This window comes from Aythya marila (genome assembly GCF_965140915.1).
Source record: "Aythya marila genome assembly, chromosome: 2".
Taxonomy (NCBI): domain Eukaryota; kingdom Metazoa; phylum Chordata; class Aves; order Anseriformes; family Anatidae; genus Aythya; species Aythya marila.
Window position 1 is genome coordinate 5,475,533 of NC_139043.1, and position 7,826 is coordinate 5,483,358.

Below are 7,826 nucleotides of genomic sequence, written 5' to 3' on the forward strand. Positions count from 1 at the left end.
ACGGCTTTGTTGGCCCAAATTTCTCTGCACCTCCTTCTTCTTCTTCTTCTTCCCCCAGAAGATTTACTTCAGGAGAAAAATGCCACCCATCGTGTTTGTGTTTACAGGAGAGGAAAAATACACCTTTCCCCTTGGTAAGGCAAAACAAGTCATGCCACGAAAACTCAACAGATGTGGAAGCGACAGGCCTTTTTTTTTTTCCTCCCCTTTTCAAATGAAGTATTTTATTAAGCGAGCTCAAAACTCCAGATCGCCGCATACAAAGAAACAAGGTTGGAAATCCCCCTCCCTCCACCCCCACTGCTGTTTGCTAAGGAAACCAGCTGCTTGGCCCCAGCCAAAAAAATGATCTCAGCCATTCTTAAGAGAGCCTCCAGTGCATTTTCATGAGTCATGGAAAGCAACAACTCGTTGCTTTGGTAATGCTAGGTAAGCAACTGCTCATCCATCCACAGCCACGCTGCCAGCAGTAAGTCAAAGAGCAGACCGTTTCTTGACGGATTACATCAGAAACGGCCCCAAAATAGAGCTTCGCGGCACGACTGCCTCGCAGGCTTTATAGGACATGCCACAAATAGGATTTAGCAGCCAGGGTCCTCTGTGGGCCTCATCCTGAACCCCAAATGGAGGGGAGAGTGGCAGATGCAGGCAAGGAGCAGTGAGAAGAAGGCGAGAGCTTTCTCCATGCTCTTCTCCCAAGCCACCAGCCCAAAAGCCAACGCCGGGGCAAGGAGGTTTGTTGGGAGAACTGCAGGGTGGTTCATCCACAGACCCCTTCCAACCAGGTGGGTCTGCACACCACAGTTACACCTACAGGACTCGATGAACGTGTTCACACAGACACACACAAGACATGCCTTCACCAGCCCCTCAAACTGTTGGCTCTTCTCATGTCTCAAGGACTGAAAGCCAAAAAGGATGCCCACGTGCAGTTAAAACAGGAGACTGCGTTTACTGACACCTCAAGACTCAAGCAACAGAGGTCCAGGCAACGTATCCAAGCACCGCAAAGGGAAAAGCCATAAGACAAAAGCTCAGCGTGCCACCTCTTCCCTGGGACAGCCCAACTGGCTTTCCAAAAGGGAATTTCTCCTGTGCAGGATTTCCTAGACACATCCAAGGCTGAAACGAGCTTGTCCCCAGCTCTCCCTCGAGCGATGGTTTCAATCTTCAACACCTTCCATAACGGGGCCAAAAGGCATTTGTTTGGGCTCATCTCCTGTGACGCAGCTCGTGAGCACAAACCACAGGTCCTCGCCCCAGCCCGACGCTGAGCAGGCACACGGCAGGCGTTAGTCACACCGGTAGTGCCGTACGTGAAGCTGCTGAAATATTGTGCTGATTGAGTGTTTTCTCTTTCTCTTGACTCATCAGCCAGGTATCACAGGGAACGACACAAGCACCATTTGTAACTTCAACAGGTCAGCGCTTTAGGGACAGCCCCAGCAAGCAAAGTGTTTCGTCACCAAACAAAAATAGGCAAGAGCGGGTACAGTTTCTCAAACCCTTCACACTCAAGAGCTAATTTCAGCCAAACGAGGTGAAGCCAAGCCAGCCTGCAGGGACCATCATTAGGGGATGCAGAGAACACCACAGCCGCCCTCCCATCAGGGCCACCCGTGACTTAAGTCAGCATCCCGGAGTGCTTTGGGAGAAGGAACATGGGGGCAGCAGCCCAAGCCCACTGGGGAAGCAGATCCTTCTCCAGCAAGAGCTGGCCTAGCAGAAAACTGTGTGTGGTCCCACATCCAGGCAGCCCCAAGGGTCCTGCCCAGCCCCAAACTGCAGCAGGTGCCTCAGGAGACACGAGCAGGGCTTCCCTGGGTTGCCACCACCTGAGGAGAAGTGGCCGGGGCTTAGCAGGAGCCACGTGCAGTTTTCAAGGGAAAAGCCAGAAAAGCACATCAAGTCCTGTGAGGAAAGGTTGGGGGCACTGGGGGTGTTTGGTATGAGGAAGAGGAGGCTCAGGTGTGGCCTCATTGCTCTCTACAGCTACCTGAAAGGAAGGTGTGGGGAGCTGGGGGTCAGCCTCTTCTCACAGGTAACTGGTGACAGGACCAGAGGGAATGGCCTCGAGCTGTGCCAGGGGAGGTTCAGGTTGGAAATGAGGAGACATTTCTGCTCAGAAAGAGCAGTCAGGCATTGGGACGGGTTGCCCACGGAGGTGGTGGCATCACCGTCCCTGGGGGTGTTCAAGGAGAGGTTGGACGTGGTGCTTGGGGACATGGCTTAGTGGTGACATTGGTGGTAGGGGGATGGTTGGACCAGATGATCCTGAAGATCTCTTCCAGCCTTAATGACTGATTCTAGCACCAAAGCGGCTCCTTTCCCTGCCCTCAGCACTCTGGCAATGCACAGCACGGCTCAAAGACACCCTTCAGAGCTGGACCTCGAACCTTCGACTGAAACCAACGCTGCAATAAGCCAAGCACAGCTCAGGACAGTCTCTGTCTATTTCTCCTTTGCTACCAGCTCCCTCCAAATCGAAATAACTGACATATTTTGCATATTTCTCTAATGACTCTGTTACACCAGCACTGAAGGATTAAGACCAAGGAGCAGCAAACACATTCCACCAGTTTATTAACCGGGTGCTCAGGTTTCCCAAAGGCCGCCCTCCAAGCTGGAAGCCAGCAAAAAGGGTTGCAATAAAGGGATCAGCACTGCACTTCTGTGCTGAAGGGTGAACAACAGGCATCGAGGCTGCAGCAAGAGCACCCTGGCAAGCTTTCCAGGGCCTTGGCCCAGCCTGGTGTTTTTACTGAAGGATGTTTCATACGTTCAGCAAGACAAACCTGGCTTCACAGAGCATTCAGACCCCACCTGGAGCCTGCACTCAGCTCTGGGGCCCCCAACAGAAGGACAGAGAGCTGTTGGGGTGAGTCCAGAGGAGGCCACGAGGATGCTCAGAGGCTGGAGCACCTCTGCTGTGGAGCCAGGCTGAGGGAGTTGGGGTTGTTCAGCCTGGAGAGGAGAAGGCTCCGGGGAGACCTCAGAGCAGCCTGCCAGGGCCTAAAGGGGGCTGCAGGAGGGCTGGGAAGGGACTCTTGGGCAGGGATAGGACAAGGGGAAATGGCTTTAAACTAAAAAAGGGGAGATTTAGATTAGAGAGAAGGAAGAAATTCTTCACTGTGAGGGTGGTGAGGTCCTGGCCCCGGCTGCCCAGAGGAGCTGTGGCTGCCCCAGCCCTGGCAGTGCCCAAAGTCAGGCTGGATGGGGCTGGGGGCAGCCTGGGCTGGGGGCAGGGGTCCCTGCCCATGGCAGGGGGTTGGGATTAGCTGGGCTTTGAGGTCCCTGCCAACCCAAAGCACTCTGTGACTGATCTCCCTCAGCAGAAGCAAACCCAGTCTCTCACCTCCCATGCCCAAGCACAGCTTCCCCACTGCCTGCAGCCTCCTGGACTGAGTCACTCCCCTGTCCCAGCCCACACACCTCCTTCCAGCCACCCCCTTCCACCTCAGCCACCCCGTTTCTCCAGACAGCAAGCTGAGTACCCGAGCCGTCAGCATCACCCACGTACAGATAACATCACCAGCCAGCCTCCACGATGGCACTGTGCTGACCCGGCATGCAGAAAAGGGACAGTCCCTCTGCAGGGCACTCCCTGGTTAGTGGCAGAGAGGAAGAGGCACGACGCCAGCACGAACAGAGCATCTAGGACAGGATTTCTGTGCACGCACACAGCTACAAGACCTCACCCTACACCGTTCTCCCCAGCCGAGCCTTCCTTATCGCAGCCCCACGTGGTGGCTGCCCCAGCCCTTCAACCTGGCCCGGAGGTGACATCCACCTGTCAGCGAGAGCTTGTGTGTGGGCACCCCTGCTGCAGCCTTGTGGAGGTGAAGGTGCAAAGAACTCGCTGCAAACAGTAAATATCTGCTTTTTTTTTTTTTTTTTAGGCTCTTATCACGGAGGGAGCTGCACTATTTCCAGTTTGCAACTGGACTGGGATGACCTGACTTCTTCTAAATTGAAGAAAAACAAAACCAAAAACTTAAAGGTTGTAGTGTAAAAGGTGTAAAAGCAAGAAGTAACCAACCATCGTCATCACGACAGGCTTCCACATCCAAGGAGCATGCCAGACCTCAACAGACTCCCCCATACAACAGCCTCCACACCTCCGCACCCAGCCTGGCAGCAGCAGAACTCAGAGCACAGCACTGGGCTCATCTTTGCACAGCACCTGATGGCTGGCAAATGCTCATCACATTAAACTTCCAGCAGTCCTACAGGGATCTGCAGGCACTTGGATGGCTCCAGAAGCTAGGAATACCTTCACAAGGACTGGACAAACACCACTGCTCCACGACAATCCTAGTAGTGCAAGAGCGCTCCAAGCACTGCAGACCCCACAAACACCACAGCAGCACTTACAGCCTTCCGACCTCCTTCACAAGGGCTTTTAACCCCACCAATTAATCCCTAAAGCAACTGCACAGAGCCTTTCCCCCCATGAATCACCTGGTTATCAATCAGATGACTAGCTGCTATTCAGCACGCAAGCTCCACGCCACAGCAAACTCCTACAGCATCCACACTCCCCCCCAGCCAGGGATATTTTTTCAAGTTTTTGGGCATTAAATCACTACCTGAACGCTCAATCCATCCACCCCCCTTCCACCCAGGCTGTTTACACAGCATCCCACGCAGCGAACTGGCCGGCTCCTTCCAGGATCTGGCCCGCGCTGCCGGGCACGGCCCCAGGCTGCCCGGACTTTGTCCCGTGCCATTTCTTCGGCACCCAGCCAAATTCCACCCTGGGTTTCGGTTTGGCAGCGGCTCGTCCTCCCCGATCATCTTGCAGAGTGGGGAGGGCGAAAGGAGAGGAGCTTTGGCCAAAATAGTCATGATTTTGGGGTAAAATGGTAGCCAACAGGGGTTTTATCGCAGCGGAGGGCAGGCCCTGCTAGGGATTCTCATTAAATCCTGAGTCACTTGGTCTCCCCTGACATTTGTTTGAGGATTTTCCAGGGAAGGGAAAAGTGGCTGAAGAATGCATTTTGGAGCCAAAACACCCTCTTCTGTGAGGTACAAGTACCTGTCACCCTAAAAGCCTCAGCACCTGCAGGTCCACCCCTGCGGGTTGCCTTCTGAGGCACTCCCAATGCTCTAGGGACTGGTGCAGGATGACACCCAGCACCACGTCCCCGTCCCCACAAGAAGGGACCACACGGAGACGCAGGGCTCGAGTGTGCACCTCCTACACCCCACCTCACCAAATGAATCTCCCCAAACCACTGCAGCACTGGGGGAGCCAGCTTTGCGCCAAATTCCTCGCCGATTCCTCCCCACTATGGCTCATGCTGGGACTGCAACCCGTCTGTTTACGCCACGAGGGCATCTCAGCACTCTTGTTCTGCCATCCTGTGCAGCCCATCTTCTGCAGGGAGCAGGCTTTGAAGTGTGAGGCATCTATTTTTCGGTCTTGTGTTACTGACGGGACAGGGATTTGGTTGGAGCCCAGTGGCATTTCGCAGGTCGGGACAGACACGCTGCCCCCACGGATGCTTTCCTGGAAGGATTCCCAGAAAAACACCCGGTCACCTTCACCTTGCTCTAGCTTAGATAGGAAAATAAAGTCTGGGGATTCGGGTTCAGCATCAGCGGGCCGTTTAGAGCTCTTTTCGAAAGGCTGAAAAGCGCCTGAGGACTTCAAGGAAAAAAAAAGTTGAATTCCATATCCCCCTTCCTATGGCTCTATAATGCGTTTTCCATCCCGCTGGTGCACAGCTGACATTCTGCACATTGCTGTGCACACTGTGCTTGGCCGCAGCTCCGTGCAGAGAGGGGAGTGGAAAGGCCAGAGTCCAACCAAGTTCCTGCTGCCGTCGGGCACCAGCGGCCCCAGCTCCCGGGACAGCAGGGACACGGGGCACGCATCCCTCTCCTGTGTTGGACCCCAGGAAATGTAAAAAAATCCGGAGATTTGGAGAGATTTGTCCATTTCTACACAACACAGGCTCTCCATCCCATTAGGAAATCCAGGTTACATCTCTCTGAGCGAGCTGTAAGGGTCTCCAAAAAAAAAGAAACGCACTGCCCCTCGGCACACGTAGCCACGGCAGAGTTTCTGACGGAGATTTAAGACCCATGGAAAAAAACTCGTGGTACCGAACCCCGTTCAGAGAAGGGATGTATAAAAGAGCCTTTAAAGCCGCAGCCCACCAGGCTGGCAGCCCGGCCAGCCACGCATCCTGCCTCCAACAGAGGAGCTTTTACAAGCCGGGAAAACTTCCTAAAGCAAAGACCGTGCCCGGCTGCGGAGGAAAGCCCCAAAACCTTGACCCCCTTTTATTATATGGTCTGGAAAGCGGACCCTCAGATGCAGCTATGCCAACATGCATTTATTTGAGCCTTGAAACTCCCAGTGTCACCTAAACTCTGTATAAACCCCAAATCTCCAAAGAAAAGACCCTGTTATGTCGCATTCCCCATCCTCAGCGTTTTGAGAAAGCCTTTTGAGGGCTTTCACCCCTTGCACCGACAACGCGGGGCCAGCCCCGAACCAGAAGCGAGGTCTAATTGCAAAAAAAATAATAAAAAATGAAAACGCCACCGGGTTGCGACCCGGGAATTGGGGAGGAAGAGGAAAAAAGCAGCAGATGAGGGGAAAAAAGGCTTTTTCTGGGTAAAATGGGGCCGGTGAGAGACACGCTCACCACGGGGAGGTGGGTGGAAGGCTTCGTGCTGAGCCGTGCCTTGCAGCCGGGGCTTTGGGAGCAGCTTTTTTACCCCGAGATGAAACCCATCCTGCTTTTCTGTCCCATATAGGGCTGCTGTAGGACAACTGTGTCGGGCACCAACTTGGGGAGACGGCTGCTGGAGCCAAACCCGAGCAGGCTGGAGGAAAGGGACACCAGGACCAGGTTGGGAACCCAACCTGCTGCCTCTAAGGGGACATCCCAGAGGTGGGGAGGTTGTTATAGGGTGCCCAGCACCCACAACCCCCCAAATCCTAGAAGTGCTGTAGACGAGAGACACCCCTCCCTTGCATTGCTAGAGGATGGGGCAGGGAAAAACTCGAAATAAAACGCTCGCAGAGCCAGACCCGGACAAAAAACCCCAAAACCGACCCCGCGGAGCCAAACCCGGACACAAAACCCCAAACCCAAGCGGGGCAGCGCGGCTGCATACCCCCCTGTATCCCCTCCAGCACAGCCTTACCCGTCCGGAGAGCGGCTACCCGCGGGGAGCCATGCGCGGAGGCTGCGAGCGCTGCTTTGGCACGGCTCGGCACGGCTTGGATTTGGCACGGCACGGCTCGGCTGGCTTGGATTGGGTTGGGTTTAGCACGGCTGGGTTGGATTAGGTTGGGTTTGGCTCGGTTCGGTTGGATTGGGTTGGGTTTGGCACGGCTGGGTTGGGTTTAGCACGGCTCGGCTCGGCTCGGGCTCGGCTGGGTTCGGCTCCGGCTTCGGCTCGGGCTCGGCTTCGGGTTCGGGTTCGGCTCGGGCTCGGCTGGGGCTCGGCTCGGTTCGGGGGGGGGCGGCGCGGGGCGGCGCACAAAAGCGGGAGGAAGCGGTGACGCGCTCGGGCGCCTCCGCCAATAGGGAACCGGCCAAGCCCCGAGGCCACGCCCCCACCCGCGGCCGCCCCGCGTCCCGCCGCCAGGGGGCGCCATTTTGTGCCTCACCCCCCCCTCCGCTGGGGGGCGCCATTTTGTGGCCCCTTCGCCGCTGAGGGGCGCTGGTGGTTGTGTGGGGGTGGCAGCCCCGCTGGGTCCTCGGTCCTTCAGTTTCTTCAGTTTTTGGTTAATTTGGGCTAGCGAGGTGGTGTTTAGCCCTTGGGGAGTCCAGGGGGTGAGCTGTTGAGGGAGCCGGTTGGGG

At 55.7% G+C, this 7,826-nt stretch overlaps 1 protein-coding gene across 2 annotated transcripts in view; it reads right to left on the reverse strand.

Moving 5' to 3' along the window:
- Positions 1-7,470, reverse strand: part of LOC309875575 (mitogen-activated protein kinase kinase kinase 3-like) — a 64,200-nt gene extending 56,730 nt beyond the window's left edge. For both annotated transcript variants that reach the window (XM_082755137.1, XM_082755138.1), the window contains exon 1: positions 7,165-7,470. The gene's annotated coding sequence lies outside the window, so the exon portion shown is untranslated. The remainder of the gene's footprint in view (positions 1-7,164) is intronic.
- Positions 7,471-7,826: the final 356 nt, after the last annotated feature.